Raw genomic sequence first — 19293 nt, 5'->3', positions numbered from 1 at the left:
GAGGACCGGAGTGACGTCATGACGTCACTTCTGGTCCAGGCTGGAGGTAAATATTTTTTATTTTTTTTTGCTTTTAAAGTTAAAGAGGAGATTTGGGGTCTTTTTGACCCTAGATGTCTCCATAAAGAGGACCGGTCATCCTTATTTCTATTACAAGGGATGTTTACTTTATTTGTAATAGGAATAAAAGTGATCCAAAAAAAAAAAAAAAACAATTAAAAAGGGACAGTGTAAAAATAAAAAGTAAAAAATAGAAAAAAAACATTTGAAGAGACCCCATCCCTGCGCGGTGCTTGTGCGCAGAAGCGGACGCATACGTAAGTCACGCATGCATATGTAAACGGTAATCGCACCACACATGTGAGGTATCACCGCGAACGTTAGAGCGAAAGCAATAATTCTAGTGCTAGAACTCCTGTGTAACTCTAAACAGGTAACCTGTGAAGGCTTTGTAAGTGTCACCTATGGATATTTTTAGGTAACGTAGTTTGTCGCAATTCCACGAGCGTGCGCAATTTTACCACTTCCATACCTGGTCTATTCTGGCACTCTTCTCCTACATATAAAAATCATCATTTTTTTGCTAGATAATTACTCAGAATCTCCAAACATTATATTTTCTTTTTGCAACAGAGACCCTAGGGAATAAAATGGTGGCCGTTTCAGCTTTTTATGTCACACAATATTTGTGCAGCCATTTTTCAAATGCGTTTTTAAAAAAAAAAAAAAACTGTTTCATCAATTAAAAAAAAAAGAAACACTGAAGTTAGCCCAATTTTTTAATACAATGTAAAAGATGATGTTATGCTGAGGAAATAGATACCTAACATGTCACACTTTAAAATTGCGTACACTCGTGAAATGGCACCAAACTTCGGTACTTAAAAATCTCCATAGGTAACGATTTAAACATGTTTAAGGGTTTCTTACTTTATGCCCCATACACACGTGCAGATTATCTGCAGACTTTTGTCTGCAGACTTACCAAAACCATATAATATGAGGTCAAACCTAAACACTTTCAATTTGTATGCAATCCGGCAGGCCCTTGCACTACATAGAAAAGGTAAGTCTGCAGACAAAAGTCTGCAGATAATCTGCACGTGTGTACGGGGCATTAGAGTTACAGAGGAGGTCTTGGGCTTGAATTAATGCTCTAGCTCTAATGTTCGCAGCCATATCTCACATGTGTGGTTTGAATGCCATTTACATATGTTTATGCGACATATATATGTGTTCTATATGCGTTCACTGCTGCGTACAAGTACACGGGGGCGCTTGAATTATTTTTTTTTTTTAATGATTTATTTTATTACATTTTTTTTTTATTTATTTACTTTTTTTTTTTTTACACTTTCCCCTTACATTTTATTTTTTATCACTTTTATTTCTATTAAAAAGGAATGTAAACATCCCTTGTAATAGGAATAGGGCATGACAGGTAATCTTTATGGGGAGATCGGGGGTCTATTAAAGCTCCAAATCTCTCCTCTGGTCCCCCCTGCAGCCGATCAGACCGAGATTGGTGGCCAGGTAAACAAAGGGGCAGAACCGGAGGTGGGGAATACTCGCCGATCCTGGTCTCCAGGGTTACAGAGCGAGGAGAATGATGTCAGTTCCTATCTCGGTGTACAGGGCAGACATCGCCGCCGGCCACATCGCTCCCGACCTCCGCGATGGGACCAAGGAGCCCAGGAGAGGCGGTGGGAAGGGGTGGAACCCCCTTCCATCACCCGCAGAAGTGATCGAGTGGCTAATTATCCACTCAGATCACTTCTGTCTTGTACAGAATCGCCAGCTGAACAAAATGATACAGGGATGATGCCTGTAGATGCCCCCACCACCCCGCTATTACCACTGAACCCCAAAGACATATGGGTATGTCCATTTGGGGGAATGGTTAAAGTGTCTTTTTCCCCAAAAAACTGCGTTTGCAAAACCGCTTCGCAAATACCGTGTGACATAACAAATTGCAATGACTGCCATTTTGTTCTCTTGGGCCTTTGCTAAAAATAAAAAGATTGTATAATGTTTGGGGGTTCTAAGTACTTTACTAACAAGAAATACTGATACTGTTGGGAAGAAGATGAAGGGAGAACACCCTGAAGGCCAGTCCTGGAAAGTTACCTGTTAGAGCAAATAACCAAAACATCACCGAGAGAACTCAACTGTTCTGCTATGAGGAACAAATACGCCTACAATCACCGTAACTACGCTAAGTACAAAAATCCCAATATGGTCCACAAGGTGGTGAGCTAACTTCTCTCAGATGGAACGCACAGACAGGAAGTGATGTAAGATACTGACAGGAAGTGATGTAAGGTACTGACAGGAAGTGATGTAGGTCCACAGAGGAAATGATGTCAGCTATAAATAGGAATTTCAGAGGCGAGGAAGAAGAGAGGAGACGTAGCTGGCAGTTGCAGCAGAGGAGGTAATAAGATATTATTTTCTATATATAATCTTTAATTACATAAAGAAAATGTCCTCCTTCCATTTTTATGCTGTGAGGAAAGAAAGAGAGGAATGTATAACACTGAGAATCAGATTGCAGTCCCCCGGTGAAATCACATAAGTAGGATGAGCAGCAAAACTTCCTCCAGCTCTCTTGTAGCGCCCTCACCAGGCAGAGCTGGGGTACTCATAATCTATCTGGGGAAGAGGCAGAGCTCGGGGTGACCCCGACACTCACCTCTGGAAATATTCAGCAGCTTTCCTCCCTCGTCACTACTAATATTAATCCAGTCTTCTGCCCCAACACCAACTGGGTCCCCAGATCTGTATATACTGGATGACTGGGAACCCCACCGTGTCTGTGCCATCTATACTCTGCATATGTCAGAAGACACCAGACACGGCTACCTGCCCCCATCTAACACTGTTCCCACTCCTCACCCCCCATCTAACACTGCTGTCCTCACTCCTCACCACCCATCTAACACCGCTGTCCTCACTCCTCACCTCCCCATCGAACACCACAATCCCCCATTCCTCACCCCCCGTCTAACACCGATGTCCTCCGCTCCTCACTCCCGTCTAACACCACTGTCCCCCATTCCTCACCCCCCATCTAACACAACTGTCCCCAATTCTCACCCCCCCCATCTAATACCGCTGTGCCCCACTCCCCATCTAACACAGCTGTCCCCCGCTCCTCTCCCTCCATCTAACACCACTGTCCCCCGCTCCTCACCCTCCATCTAACACTGCTGTCGTCACTCCTCACCCCCCCCCCATCTAACACCACTGTCCCCCATTCCTCACCCCCCCATCTAACACCACTGTCCTCCGCTCCTCACCCCCCAGCTAACACCACTGTTCCCCATTCCTCACCCCCCATCTAACACAACTGTCCCCACTTCTCACCCCCCCATCTAACACCGCTGTCCCCCACTCCCCATCTAACACCACTGTCCCCCGCTCCTCACCCTCCATCTAACACTGCTATCCTCCGCTCCTCACCATCCATTTAACACCGCTGTCCCCTGCTCCTCACCCTCCATCTAACATCGCTGTCCCTCACTCCTCACCCCCCATCTAACACCGCTGTACCCCCTCCCCCCCATCTAACACCGTTGTCCCCCACCCCTCACACTACAAATAACACTGCTGTCCCCCGCTCCTTAGCCCACCATCTAACACTGTTGTCCCCCACTCCTCATTCCCTTTTTCTTTTCAATTGTTTTATTGAAGTTTTGCAAAAAGTTTAACAATTTGTAATAGAAAACAAATAACAGCTGGAACATATAATATCACAGAGTTTCATGTCAAAAGAATCTCGTTAACAACAGTATGAGTAATACAGTACAGTAACCTCAGGTGTAAAACATCAGTACGAGGGTATACAGTTGCATAGAAGATCAAGAGCTCACACGTTTTAATGCAAGTGGAGAACAGAGGGGTTAAATGCAATAATATGCTACTCGTCAGAGGATGGGAGTGTAGTATTTGCTATTCGTCCAGGAGTGCCATTTCAGGGTGAACTGAGCCCCCTGAGACAGGGAGTAGGCGTGGGATTTCTCCATGGAGAAGTGGGAGTTAACTAGACGTATAACTTCCAGATGAGAGGGAGGGTCCGGTTGTTTCCAGTGCCTATCTATAGTGGACCTAGCTGCAATCACGATATGGGTGTATACTGTCCGCATGTCATAAGAGATGTCGTCAATGCCCAAAGAAAGGAGAGCCATGGCTGGGTTAGTGGGTCTCAGAATTCCTCATTCCCTTTTTAAACATTGAAGATCTCAACTCCTCACACCCAATATTTGATGCTTCTGTCCCCCACTCTTCACCCAGACCCAATGCTGCCACCTTGCTTTCTCTTGCTTCTCTCATGATATCGCTCTTATGTCTATTAATAAAACACAGACCTGACCAGAGAGGTGAGGAGGATTCTCAGAAGATTCTTAGGACACAAGGATCTCTACAAGGACGTCATGATGGAGAATCAGCCACCCCTCACATCACCGGGTAAGAGGAGACTTTATTGTAAAGAAGAGAGCAGTACGGAGGCTCCACCTAGATCCCCCATCATCTGATAAACACATAGAAACAATGTATTCAGTCAGTGTGTGTGTTTCCTACAGATGGATCCAGTAATGGGAACCCACCAGAGAGATGTCCCCGTCCTCTGTATTCCCGGGATTCCACACAGGAAGATCACCCCATCCTCCACCATCAGGTAGGTAAAGATGAATGTCGAGATCGTAAAAGTAATCTGACTGTATGAAAATATATTCCACTTTTAGGTATAAGGTTATTTGTGCTCACATTTTAAAGAAACCATTCCGTGCTATTTTGTTTTAGAATGAAAATCTGATAGATATAAAAGATGAGATTAAAGAGGAAGAAGAGACGTATGTGAGGGGTGATCAGCAGTTCAGGGAAGAGGTTGGGATGATGGACAAAGTTAAAGAGGAGGAATCTTCTCCAGACATCAGCACAGGTCAGTGATCGCCGCTAAATAGAAAAACTGTTTGAGTATATGGATTGATGTTTGAGGATCTGTAGATCCATGTCTACAAAGACGTCATGATGGAGAATCAGCCGCCCCTCACATCACCGGGTAAGAGGAGACTTTATTGTAAAGGAGAGAGCAGTACGGAGGCTCCACCTAGATCCCCCATCATCTGATAAACACATAGAAACAATGTATTTAGTCAGTGTGTGTTTTCCTACAGATGGATCCAGTAATGGGAACCCACCAGAGAGATGTCCCCGTCCTCTGTATTCCCGGGATTCCACACAGGAAGGTCACACCATCCCTCACCATCATCAGGTAGGGGAATATGAATGTCGAGATCGTAAAAGTGACCTGACTGTATGAAAATATATTACACTTTTAGGTATAAGGTTATTTGTGCTCACATTTTAAAGAAACCATTCCCTGCTATTTTGTTTGTTTAGAAGGAAAATCTTATGGATATAAAAGATGAGGTTAAAGAGGAAGAAGAGACGTATGTGAGGGGTGATCAGAAATACAGGGAAGAGATTGGGATGATGGACAAAGTTAAAGAGGAGGAATCTTCTCCAGACATCAGCACAGGTCAGTGATGGCCACTAAATACAAAAACTGTTTGGTTATATGGATTGATGTTTGAGGATTTGTAGACCCATTTCTGCAAGGACGTCATGATGGAGAATCAGCCGCCCCTCACATCACCGGGTAAGAGGAGACTTTATTTTAAAGAAGAGAGCAGTACGGAGGATGCACCAAGATCCCCCATCATCTGATAAACACATAGAAACAATGTATTCAGTCAGTGTGTGTGTTTCCTACAGATGGATCCAGTAATGCGAACCCACCAGAGAGATGTCCCCGTCCTCTGTATTCCCGGGATTCCACACAGGAAGGTCACACCATCCCGTATGTGAGGGGGGATCAGCAGTTTGCAGAGGAGGTTGGGATGATGGACGCAGTTAAAAAGTTAGAAACGTCTCCAGATATCAGCTCGGGTAATTATGCAAGAATGGTTTAAAGCTTACTTAGTGATGTTTGGTTGGGTGGTATCATTGATCTGGTTAGTCAAAGTTTGGTGTTGTGATTGCACCCAGTTCCACCACAGATCTCTTTTTAAACTTTAAAATGCTCGACCAACATATATGACTCCTGGAAAAATACTTTTTTTTTTTTACTTACCTTCCCACATCCCTATTCCTCAATATAAAGTAATTTTCCAGAAAAACGGGGAGGAGATGCTGTACACCAAATGAAAGGTCCATCTCCATTCCTCAATATAACGTCATGTTCCAAACAATAAAATTGTCATCATTTCAATAGCATTATTACTTAGTGATGTTTGGTTGGGTAAGGTTGTATCATTGATCCATGTCAGATCTTTCTTTTTTTTCAGTTCTTTTATTTATATTAAAGACAACTTCCAGGCATAATAAACAGTAACATTCCTTATAGGACATATGCTGAGACAGCGTATTACAACATTGAAGACAATTCAGTTATACGTTTTGAGATCTACATCGGTCGTGTTCTACAATTCCTCTAATGGGAGGAGTTATGCAAGACTAGAAAGTACCCGGAGTTGTCCGTTCCAGTTTCGAATAACGTATAGAAGAAGAAGGAAGAAGTAAAGCGAATAAGTAGTGGAAAGAGAGAGGGAAGTAAAAGAAACCTAGAGAGAGGCAGAAGAGGATAAGTAGGTGGTATGAGGGGGGAAGGGAAGGAGGGGTAAGGAGGTATGGAAGGGGGGGGGTTAGGAGGGTTAGCATTGGTAAAGCTATGGCCCTACATCAGCAATACTTTCCACCAATATTTTAGAGCTCCCTCAAACTCAACATGAGGTCTCTTTAGTATTTCCACCCTTGATTAAAGAGCAGCATTCATTAGAGAGGACAAATATATTCCATTGACCCCAGGTTTTGGTATATCATTCGTGTTGGGGATGTGTCGAGAGAACAAGGTTTTCCATTCCGTTTATTTCTTCAACCTTTTTGGTCTACATGCCAACAGTCAGGGCCTGTGGGTTTTTCCATTTAGGAGGGATGCACATTTTAGAAGCATTTAGAAGGTAACAAATGACAGAATTTTTATAGGTCTGGGCCGGGATGTTAGAAGCATGGAGAAGGAAGAGAGTAGGGTCATTGGGGAGCGGCCGGTTTATAACCTCTGAGACATTTCACGTACTGTCTTCCAGGACTCCGCTAGTTTAGGACACGACCAAAAAACATGTAGGAGTGTCCCCCGGCCCTTCCTGGCATCTCCAGCACTGATCAGTGAGTGTGGGGAAGAATCTGCTCAACCTTGACGGCGTGTGGTACCACCTTGTTAGGAGTTTGAAGTTGGTTTCTTGTATTTACGTGCAGATGGATGATGTAAATGGAATGATGTGATTTTGTTGGTCTGGATTAAAGTTTCAGTTTAAAGCTCGTTCCCTCTTGGGTAAGAATGGGGGTTGGTAAGTCCCCTGGTGTGTGATCAGTAATGCACAGGTCGTGGATAATACCTGTGTCAGTATTCTGTCTTGAGAGCAATGTTCTTCGAAGGGTGTAAGTTGTGTGTTGCATTCACTGGGAGGTGGCAATGAGTTTACGAAATTCACTGTGAGGTGGCAATGAGTTTACCAAATGGTGGAGCTGCAATGCCCTCCAGAAATCTAGACGGTAGGGTCCCGAAGAGTCCATGAGGTCTTTGAGTGCAGGCCAACTAGATGATGTTGAAAAATGGGAGGCTTGGAAATAGCCTGACTCCATCAAGGTCCTGAATGTTTTATCTTGGTAGTCCGGGGTAAACTGGTGATTCCCCAGTATGGGTGTCGGTGGCGAGTGCGTCGAGGAAAGTGAAAGTTGTGTGAATAATTTAGAGCAGGTTCTTATCGTGTGACCTATGAGGGGATGGCGTCTTAAGGAGTCTGGTAGTGAATGGTGGCACTATAGAGGGGTATGTTGCATTGGGCCTGTTTTTAATCTGCTTTGCTTCCCCATGACGAGACCAGTCTATGAGTCTCCCCAATTGTGTAGCCTGACAGTACTTGCATAAGTCCAGCACTGCCATTCCACTTAGTTGTTTAGGAAGCAAGAGTAGTCTCCTACATAGCCTAGGTCGCTTATGTGCTCAGATAAAATCTACTAGTAGGGTGTCATCTTGTTTGAAGTAATGTGAAGGGATGAATATCAGAAGTGCTTGAAAGAGGTATAGGAACTTGGGGAGCACATTTTAATAATTTTGCATCTCCCAAACCATGAATGGAGACCAGATTTTGATTTATCTTATAGAATGTGGACTTTCTTTAGGAGGGGGAGAAAGTCGAGCGTGAAGATGTGTGAAAATTTGGGTGGTATGAGAGTGCCCAGGTATTTCAGTGCTGAGTTCATCCATTTTAGCCTAAAATGAAATCGCAGTTGGTAGAGGAGGAGGTTTGATAAGCCTACTCCCATAACTTCTGATTTAGTAAAGTTGATATTTAGATTGGATGGAGTGCCATATGCCTCAAACTTGTGAAGAAGATTCGGTAGAGAAATTATGGGATTCATGAGGGAAAATAACATGTTGTCTGGATACGCTGATATTTTCTGCTGGGTCACCCCAACATGCCTGAGATATCCGGGTGGAGGCGTATTCTACATAAAAAGGATTCTAGTGATAATGCGAAGAGTAACGGTGACAGAGGGCACCCCTGTCTTGTCCCATTCCTAATTGTGAAGTAGTCTGATAGGACACCGTTCGCCTTAACCTGGACGCAGGGGCAGAGTAGATCTGTGAGATCCAATTTAGCATGGTGTTGCCGATGCCCACATGTCAAAGTACTGCAAACATAAAATGCCGATTTACTCAATCAAAGACCTTGTCGGTGTCTGTGCTTAGGAGGACACAGGGTGTGCGGGTCTTGGTCGTTACATGTAGGAGGTTGAGGACCATGGTTGTGTAATCCCATGCCTCACATGTAGGCACAAATCCAACTTGATCCAAATGGATCAGTTGCGTCAGATGTTGTTGGATCCTAGTTGCTAGGATTATGGTGAACAGTTTAAAATTGACATTTAGCAAGGAAATGGGTCGGTAACTACTACAGTAGGTGAGGGATCTTTAGGGATGACTGAAATGTGAGCTTGTAAAGTCTCCTTGGGGATATATGTCCCAGAGTCCCATGAATAGCCATAAACTGTCCAAGTGACGGCAAGAGTGTTTTATAATATTGGATGGTAAACCCATCCGGTCTCGGGGCCTTCCCCCCACTTTGGAACCACCTATGGCCTGTTTTAGTTCAGCCAAGGTGATGGGATCCTCTAGGGATTTACTGTCAGTGTTGGACAACCAGGGCATCCAGAAAGAGAGCAGATATTCCTCTATTTGGGTCTGTTGGGGGTTGGGGCTGTAAGTTATAGAACGAGGCATAGAAGGATTTAAATTCTTGTGTGATATGTCTAGGTAACGTGGCTTTTTATGAGTGTATATATTCAAAGAATATACCTCGCGCCTAGGAGTACCTAATGTGACGTACACTTATATAGTATAAAAATAAAAATATATATAATGGAGCAGTTGCTATAGATTAGAAATGGTTGAATAAAAACCCCCCCAGCTAAAAGGGATAATATAGCGCTTGCTAGTATGATGCAAATAAGGTAAAAAATCAATTAAAAGACTAAAAGCATAAATAGCTAAAATATATGCCCTTAAAATGCATAGTAAGACAATAAAAATAAATAAATAAATATCAAATTAAGTAAATAAGTGTAATAATAGTGCCAAGTAAAGTCCAAAATAGTTCATAAGTGACTGTGTGACAAATAGTCCAAGAAAATTGCCAGGAAAAAGTGCCAGTGCTTGGTGCTGGATCCTCCAATATTCCAGGAAATCCAATCACAAAGGTGACTTTCAAAAGAGAAATAAGATGTAAACTCACCAGATATGGTGGGTCTCAAATGTCATACGACAAAGAGACCAGTAGTGCTTTATGACCATCCATGTCACAGAAATGGTAACTGCTGGGCTCAGGTCCCCCTAGACCGGGATTCTCCACGGTGAATGGATCGGGTCCCCGAGGTCCTCCAATTTGGATTAGGGAGAAGTGAAAAGAGACTCCGGATGGTGCAGTACCATTAAAAGTATTTTTTATTTAGGTATAGAAGGCAAAACATGGATAAAAACTGCTAGCTGTCCACCGGTAACTGTCTGTAGCGTGGAGAGCGGTTTGCGTTCCAGGCTCGACTTCCGGGTTGACGGCGTGCGTTCCACCTGACGCGCGTTTCGTCAGAGCGTATGACGTCTTCAGAGGTGGAGACGTACGCTCGTATGGGGACTTATATGCGGTAAGACACCGCCCTCCACTCCTCCTTCCCCGGAAGCTCGTGTCTATAGCGTCCCCCGTCGCTCGGCAACATGGGGACGTGGAGACACATCTGAACCTTCATAATGGAAGTGGATGGCTGTATACCCGCTTCTAAATAATGTATACATTATATTTAATTACAAATATCATTACATTAAAAGTATATCCTACAAGGTACAATCCAATAGTTTACAAGCTATTTATATATTAAATAGCTCTAAATACTAAAATGCTGCAGTTTATACAAATATCTCCTCTATAAATAAATTATGTGGGTCATAAAACACTATATATAGGATTCCATAAAATTATAGGATTTCATAAAAATATATTAGCCACTGGAGGAGAGATTGTGTACACTAATCATAACGCACTAGTGTCTATAAAGTGCTAAAATGCAATGATTGGGAAAAAAAAAAAAAAAAGTATGTGCCAAAAATTATTAATTATAAGTTTATGAGTGATGAGCTAATTAGTGCAATAATGTGCTAAAAGAATAATTAGGTTTTCCAAATGGAGAAAAGTGGACAAAATCATAAAAGTTCATGAAAAAAGGATTGTTCCACAAAAAGTGAAAATTAGATATAATACATTATATATTCGATTTACGATGGATCTCCATGGGAGTGAAAAAATATTAGTAATAATATTAAATTAATGTGCTAAAATGGTGCTGTATTATGAAGGTGATGAAGTGCATAGTGAACGATATATCAAAAAAATGATGTGTAGATATTACTACTACATTTAAAGTGTGATACGTGAAAAGTGCATATATAGGACAAATAAAGGTCCAAATGTGTATAAGCAATGGGTAAATCTATAGGTGAAAGGGCCATATACGTTAAAATAATACATTAAATTTATAAATATATTATTGTATAAAAACTATAATAATATATTTATAAATTTAATGTATTATTTTAACGTATATGGCCCTTTCACCTATAGATTTACCCATTGCATATGCACATTGGGACCTTTATTTGTCCTATATATGCACTTTTCACGTATCACACTTTAACCACTTGCCGACCGCCGCACGACTATCTACGTCGGCGGTCAGCCCCTCACAGGCAAACTAACGTAGGGCTACGTTGCTTGCTTGTGAGGGTCTAGGGAGCGAGCGCGCGCCCCCGCGTGGTCACGGACCCCCCCCCCCCCCGCGCGTGTGACCAGCGGACCCGATGTCCGCCGGCCACTCGGCGATCGGCGGGGGAGAGGGAGAATGTCAGGCAGCTTGCGTAAACAAGCTGCCTGTCATTCTCCTCGCTGCAAAGACACTGATCACATGGATCTACTATGTAGATCCGTTGATCAGTGTCCTTACAGCTCAAGCCACAGCCAATCACAGTAGAAAGCACGCCCCTAGGGACACACACAGCCCCTCCCTCCCAAATAAAGTTAACCCCTTCACTACCAGTGTATTTTTACAGTAACAGTGCATATATCTAGCACTATAGAATGGGATTGGTGCAGCGCTAACACAATTGAATCCACAGTCCATACAAATGTTCAAATGGATCAAATACAAAAGTGCAGTAAACAAAAGTTCATCAGAGAGTGCTCCAATAAAGAAGGGAAACTGTCCACCACTTCAAACTTGGAAAAAGCCCCGAGTGCAGGAACCGCCACCAAGATAATAAATGGCCTCTTACCAAATTGCAATGACCCCCATTACAAGGATCAAAGACAGCCTGTGTGATCAAATCAGTGCCCAGATCGACCTGTGAACGTACTTCACTATTGGAGTTGTCCCTCTTTTCCTTATGTTCACTTGTTCCGGTCGGAGCTGCTGAGGGAACACTGGGAATCGATACATGTCGATCTGGGCACTGATTTGATCACACAGGCTGTCTTTGATCCTTGTAATGGGGGTCATTGCAATTTGGTAAGAGGCCATTTATTATCTTGGTGGCGGTTCCTGCACTCGGGGCTTTTTCCAAGTTTGAAGTGGTGGACAGTTTCCCTTCTTTATTGGAGCACTCTCTGATGAACTTTTGTTTACTGCACTTTTGTATTTGATCCATTTGAACATTTGTATGGACTGTGGATTCAATTGTGTTAGCGCTGCACCAATCCCATTCTATATTGCTATTTAGATCTGGTATTTCTGATTCTAGATCAGGTGCTGGCTGCTTTCATTTGGTCTGTTGACTTTTTATTCATGTATGTTTTTATCTTTACATTTTAGCGCAGCAATATCCCCATTTTTATATATCTAGCACTGATTACTGTAGAAATGTCACTGGTAACCCCAAAAGTGTCAAAAATGTCAGTCAAGGGTCCGATCTGTCCGCCCCAATGTCGCAGTACCGCAAAAAAAATCACAGATCGCCGCCATTACGCGTTAAAAAAAAAAACAACAAAAATGACAAAAATCTTTCCCTTTGTTAGTAAACGCGATAACTTTTGCGCAAACCAATCAAAATACGCTTTTTGCGATTTTTTTTTTTTTTACCAAACATAGGTAGCATAAAACAAATTGGCCGAAAATGTTAAAAAATTTTGATTTTTACATTTTTTTGGGGGGGAATTTCATATAAAAAAAATGTGAAAAATATTGTTATTTTTGCAAAATTGACGCTTTTTTTTGTTTATAGCGCGTGATCAAAAAATCGCACTGGGGATCAAATACCACCAAAAGAAAGCGCTGTTTGTGGGAAAAAAAGGACGCCAAGTTCGTTTAGGTACAGCGTCGCACGACCGCGCAATTGTCCGTTAAAGTCACGCAGTGCCGAATCGCAAAATACCCCCTGGTCGGAATGGGGGTAAAATCTTCCGGGGCTTAAGTGGTTAAATGTAGTAGTAATATCTACACATAATTTTTTTGATATATCGTTCACTATGCACTTCAGCACCTTCATAATACAGCACCATTTTAGCACATTAATTTAATATTATTACTAATATTTTTTCACTCCCATGGAGATCCATCGTAAATCGAATATATAATGTATTATATCTAATTTTCACTTTTTGTGGAACAATCCTTTTTTCATGAACTTTTATGATTTTGTCCACTTTTCTCCATTTGGAAAACCTAATTATTCTTTTAGCACATTATTGCACTAATTAGCTCATCACTCATAAACTTATAATTAATAATTTTTGGCACATACTTTTTTTTTTTTTTTCCAATCATTGCATTTTAGCACTTTATAGACACTTGTGCGTTATGATTAGTGTACACAATCTCTCCTCCAGTGGCTAATATATTTTTATGAAATCCTATAATTTTATGGAATCCTATATATAGTGTTTTATGACCCACATAATTTATTTATAGAGGAGATATTTGTATAAACTGCAGCATTTTAGTATTTAGAGGTATTTAATGTATAAATAGCTTGTAAACTATTGGATTGTACCTTGTAGGATATACTTTTAATGTAATGATATTTGTAATTAAATATAATGTATACATTATTTAGAAGCGGGTATACAGCCATCCACTTCCGCCACGAAGGTTCAGATGTGTCTCCACGTCCCCATGTTGCCGAGCGACGGGGGACGCTATAGACACGAGCTTCCGGAGAAGGAGGAGTGGAGGGCGGTGTCTTACCTCATATAAGTCCCCATACGAGTGTACGTCTCCACCTCTGAAGACGTCATACGCTCTGACGAAATGCGCGTCAGGTGGAACGCACGCCGTCAACCCGGAAGTCGAGCCTGGAACGCAAACTGCTCTCCACGCTACAGACAGTTCCGGTGGACAGCTAGCAGTTTTTATCCATGTTTTGCCTTCTATACCTAAATAAAAAATACTTTTAATGGTACTGCACCATCCGGAGTCTCTTTTCACTTCTCCCTAATCCAAATTGGAGGACCTCGGGGACCCGATCCATTCACCGTGGAGAATCCCGGTCTAGGGGGACCTGAGCCCAGCAGTTACCATTTCTGTGACCTGGATGGTCATAAAGCACTACTGGTCTCTTTGTCGTATGACATTTGAGACCCACCATATCTGGTGAGTTTACATCTTATTTCTCTTTTGAAAGTCACCTTTGTGATTGGATTTCCTGGAATATTGGAGGATCCAGCACCAAGCACTGGCACTTTTTCCTGGCACTTTTCTTGGACTATTTGTCACACAGTCACTTATGAACTATTTTGGACTTTACTTGGCACTATTATTACACTTATTTACTTAATTTGATATTTATTTATTTATATTGTCTTACTGTGCATTTTAAGGGCATATATTTTAGCTATTTATGCTTTTAGTCTTTTAATTTATTTTTTTACCTTATTTGCATCATACTAGCAAGCGCTATATTATCCCTTTTAGCTGGGGGGGTTTTTTATTCAACGTGGCTTTTTGACCTGTGCGGGAGATAATAGGTTTCTTCTTGGAGGGATCTAGCCAATAGTCTGCCACACTTATTTCCCGACTCGTATGACATTTTATGACAAATTTGCATGGCTGCCTTAGCTTTGTAAAGTAAAGGTCATTAATTTGCCTACGTAGAGTCATAAGTTCTACCTCTGAGGAGAGAAGAGTGACAGAGCATGTTTGTGATGAGACTCCATCGCATGCAAAGCTTGGGGTAAGGAGTCTAGTTGTGCTCTACGCTGTTTTTTGATCCAGGTGCCATGCTTAATGAGCACCCCACAAATCACAGCCTTGTGTGCCCCCCAAATGATTCCAGGGTCAGTATCTGCAATGGTGTTAGTCTGAAAGAAATGGTCTAATTCTTTAGTAACATCTGTCAACAGTCTCATCTTGGAGTAGGCTTTCATTTAGTCTCCACATCTGGGTTCTGGACCATCGAAAGTCTGTTAGTGTGTAAGAAAGTATAACAGGGTCATGGTCAGACCATGTAATAGAGCCTATTAAAGAGTCATGGATCGCGTGTAATTGACAATGTGACATCAAGAAATAGTCTATACGAGAGTGTAGTTGGTGAGGAATAGAAAGAATAGTCTCGTTCTCCGGGATGGATCAGGTGCCAAACATCTATCAATTGTGCACTATGGAGGGACTTTGCAATACGTTTGCGGACGCCAGGGGGGACAGAGGAGGATCCCAGAGATGTATCCTCCGAAGGAATCGGAGGGATATTAAAATCTCCCCCAATAGAGGGGAGGGTAAGTAGCGGGGGAGGTATGAAGAGAATGGAGATAAAAAGAGAGGAGGCAAAGTTGGCATGAGAGGGGAAGAAAGGAAAGTCAGGAAAGCAAAGAATATGAGAGAGTGAAAGAGAAGGGGGAATCCCACAGAGAGAGGCCTCAATTTACTAAGAGATGGCAAAAAAAAATGCTAAGACGCTCACCAGCAAGGAGCCGGATGAATGAGCGTGATCCTATGTGGGGTTGTGGTTGGAAAGAGCCAAGGGACGGGCCCCTGGCCCGGCAGCCTTCTTGAATAAATGAAAGGTATATAAAGGTGTAGCACTGCCCCCTAGGGGACTGCTGAATTTTCACACTTTAAGGATTCCCTTGTGTTACCTGTAGCAACTGCTTGCAGAACTTGCAGAAATCTTAACACTTTATGTGCTTGGCTCAGTCAATGATCAGTCTAGGGGTAGTTGTTTTTGTGGTTTTATTTCATATTGGGATGGGAGAAGGAATGAGTGGGATACTCCAACTGTTGAACTATTCACAATTCAGAGGACTTCTAGCTTGAGAATGGGGCAAGGCCGCTACTTCATCCTGCCACTTGAATGAAGCTGAGGTAAGTGTTCCTATCTGTGTTTCTCCTCAGGGTACTCCCCTAGTACCCCCTTTCTCTGTACTAGCTGACACCCATCTACTGACTATAAACTCTGGAGTTGTCCCCTTCCTGGGCAGACCCCTTTGCAAGATCCTCTGTACTCACGATACAGTTTTTCCAGATTCTCGCAGTGCCCTGACTCCTCCAGTCAGCTCTCCTGGACCTCTGGGTTCAGCTCCTTTCCACTGGTTCACCAGGCTGACTGCCTGTGACCATTACCCACTGCTGCAGAAGAGGAGGCAGCCGCCACCCTCCTTCTGGGACTTTGCTTCCCACCAAAAGACCTCTACCTCATGTGCCCCTGGCTTTTTATACCCTGCCCCACAATTCACAGAGACAACCTATCTGTGCCAATCCTTGGGGCTGTATCAAAAGCCTGTGTGTTATTGGCCAGGTTTACTCCAGCAACCAATGTGCCTCCCCATTGGATCAGCTGGGGACACTCCCTTAGACCAGATGAATCACACACTGGGCACACTGAGCAGACCTAACTCACAGATCCTGCTCCCCGATAGGCAGAGTGCAATATAGAATTTACCTGCTGCTCCTCTGATAGGCAGACAGAGCCAAAAACTTTACTCAATCTCTAGCACCTGACTAGGAGGGTGCTACATCCACCCCCCACCAAACAAGCCATGTCCTCACTGGCTCTGGGGCAGCCGCCCCCTACAAAAATTTCCTACAAAAATAAATGGAGTATCCCACAAACCTGGAAAAGGGGGAAAAGGGAAATAACAAATCTACATATAATAAATTACTTAGAAAAATATAGATATGCTGTACAAATATTCACAAAACAACTTAATGCACCCCCCCCCCCACCAAACAAAACTCTGCTTGAGTGGGTAACATGTCAACCTGACTAACTAGCTAACTATAACATTCACTTTTCACAAATGGAGGGCCTAGCCAGACCTGGACATCCCGTGCAAGCCTGCAGAGGAAAAATTAAAGGTTAACACTTTCAACATTTGCATATTAATAACATTCTACCTAATGTAGTGATCAGAGGCGACCTTCTCACCCAAGATCCCTAGCTACACATCCTGGCAGATATCACTTCCGGTAGGCTTGACTAGGCATTCAGCTCCACTCCTGTACAGGTGACAACCAAACCCTGTCAAGCTAACTATCTACCTTCTAGCCACAATGAGTGACTGAAACAGACACCGTCCCTTTAGCACCTGGGCACTGACTCTTCTTCCATTTCAGCCATGCCCACAAGTTCTCGAAGACATGTGGAGTCCATCCGACTGATGGTCACAGTGTCCCTCACACCTGTAGCACCGAGGCTACATGTCTTCTTAAGGACAAGATATTTGCTGGAGCAGCCTGTCAGACTTGTGGGTGTTAACAGTCTATTCAGGGGCCCCTGGCACTAGGGCACCCCCCACCGAAGAGACCTCAGGCCACTACCCGTTCTTCTTGGGTAGCAACCCAACAAAGTTCCATGACTGGCCCATTGGCCCAATAGTACCTTCACAAGGCATCTTTGTAAAAGAGTCTCTTTGCAAAGAATTCTCCTCTTCAGCCTGATGACCTAACTACTTCACAGATTGTCCTTTTATCTTGAGGTGGTACATGATCCTGGCCCAATGGCCCAAAGGATCTCCTTTTAGCACAGTTATAGTATCACTAGTGTCCTCTTTTAGTAAGGGTCTCTTCTTCTTTTAAGTTGGAGGGTTGGCCCTCTTTAGTGGAACCACTCAGCACTAGTAATTTGTAGATTTCCCAATCCCTTTTGCAAGGATAGAAGGGAAAGGGGTATTGGAAATTAGGGCTTGGGCCCTAGCAACAAAGGTGAAACTTGAAACATCACTGTACACTTTAAATTCGGGCTCTCCGCCCCTCTTCTTCTGTAAGCAAGTAAGCAAACTCAGGCTAGCCAGCCTCACTAAACTCAGCATCCTGTGTCCTTAGCAATAGTAGTCAGGATGTGGGATTCGCACAACTTTCCCCTCTGAGTCTTTTACACGGATGGACCAGCCTGGCCAGATCCATCTGGGCGGTGAACCTCCACTCCATCTATATAGGTGGCATTCCCAAAGTTCCAATTAGCCTTTACAGATTGGAAGGTTTTCCATAACTCCGGCTTTGACTGGTTGCGGTGGTGTTTTGGGATATAAAGGAAGTCCCACACAGCTTCGTCACACCAAGACTCTCTCCTTTCCTCAATCTCCCTTGGAGCATAAGGAAAGTCATATCCATATTCTAAGGCCACCTTCCTCTATATCAGCCGTTGTAGTCTGGAGAACCTGGGGAGGGTTTGTCTGTAGCCTCTCCCAGGTGGGGAATACAGGGTCTCCTCCTTAATGATGAGAGACGCATAGGCCTCATTTTGTTCCTGAGCCCGGGCATAGGACCGAGGAGGGGATAGATCTGGGACCCGGTTAGAGTAGGCCTCACAGAACCCCAGATTCTTAGCACACTGTCCACGTATTACAGAATTTCTAGTCTCCTCATCAGGAACACTTGGATTGGCCAAACTGCTCCGTTCATTCGACCCCCCCCAGTCCCACTCAGTTTCTTCCTCTGATTTCCAGACATCGATCCCCTCCTCCAAGGATCCGTAGCGATGCTGGATAATAGGAGACCCCACATAAATGACCCCGGCCTCTTCCTTGCTGCTCAGACTCACAGCCCTGGTCACCGCAGGCCATCAACTCCCCTTTGCCTTTGTTGGAGCAGACCTGGTGTCTGCCACTGCAGTCTTCTGTACATCAGGTGGCCGCTCACCGGCCCTCACTACCTGCATGCACACAGCCTCGGAAGTACAGGTTTCTCTCGTGTGGCACTCTGTAGCACTGGCAGATGTTACTGAGCCCAGTTCCATCAGCACCCTGAGCACTCCTCTTCCTCTGCCCACGAAGAGTCCCGATTCAGAGGCCAACAGAGCACGAGTGACCCCGGTCTCCCATGTCCCATTCAGTCTCCTGGGCTGTCCTTCACTCTTCTCCGCCCGCTTCAGCAGATTGCCACAGTGCCCGCACTGGCCCCACCCTTGCATCCGTATAGTAACATTCAGGCATTGACGACCTACCAGGCCCAAGTGTTCCATGCCTGCTCTGGTACACAACGCCAGTCTTCCATCGGGCACCAATCGCACCCCAGTGTCCCACAGGGTCGATGTCGACATTCTGGTCTGCTCTGCAAGATCTCCGCCAACACGTGGGATAGCCTCTGCACTCCGGTTCACTCCGGCATTTGCCATCTTGCTTCTCCACACACGTGTCTCCCTCTCTGCCCCACCCGAAGGCGGAAGTAATTTATAGACCCCCTTCCTCTTTCCAGATT

The 19293-nt window shown here is 43.8% G+C and overlaps 1 protein-coding gene across 1 annotated transcript in view; it reads right to left on the bottom strand.

The window, feature by feature from the left end:
- Positions 1-19293, bottom strand: part of LOC309548838 (uncharacterized protein) — a gene marked incomplete at its 3' end in the record, with an annotated part of 605194 nt that overhangs the window by 495587 nt on the left and 90314 nt on the right. The window lies entirely within an intron of this gene.

Source organism: Pelophylax lessonae, assembly GCF_965119305.1.
Source record: "Pelophylax lessonae genome assembly, chromosome: 3".
Lineage (NCBI taxonomy): Eukaryota > Metazoa > Chordata > Amphibia > Anura > Ranidae > Pelophylax > Pelophylax lessonae.
Note: the sequence above shows the minus strand (reverse complement) of the source record. Positions and strands in the feature narration are given on the sequence as shown.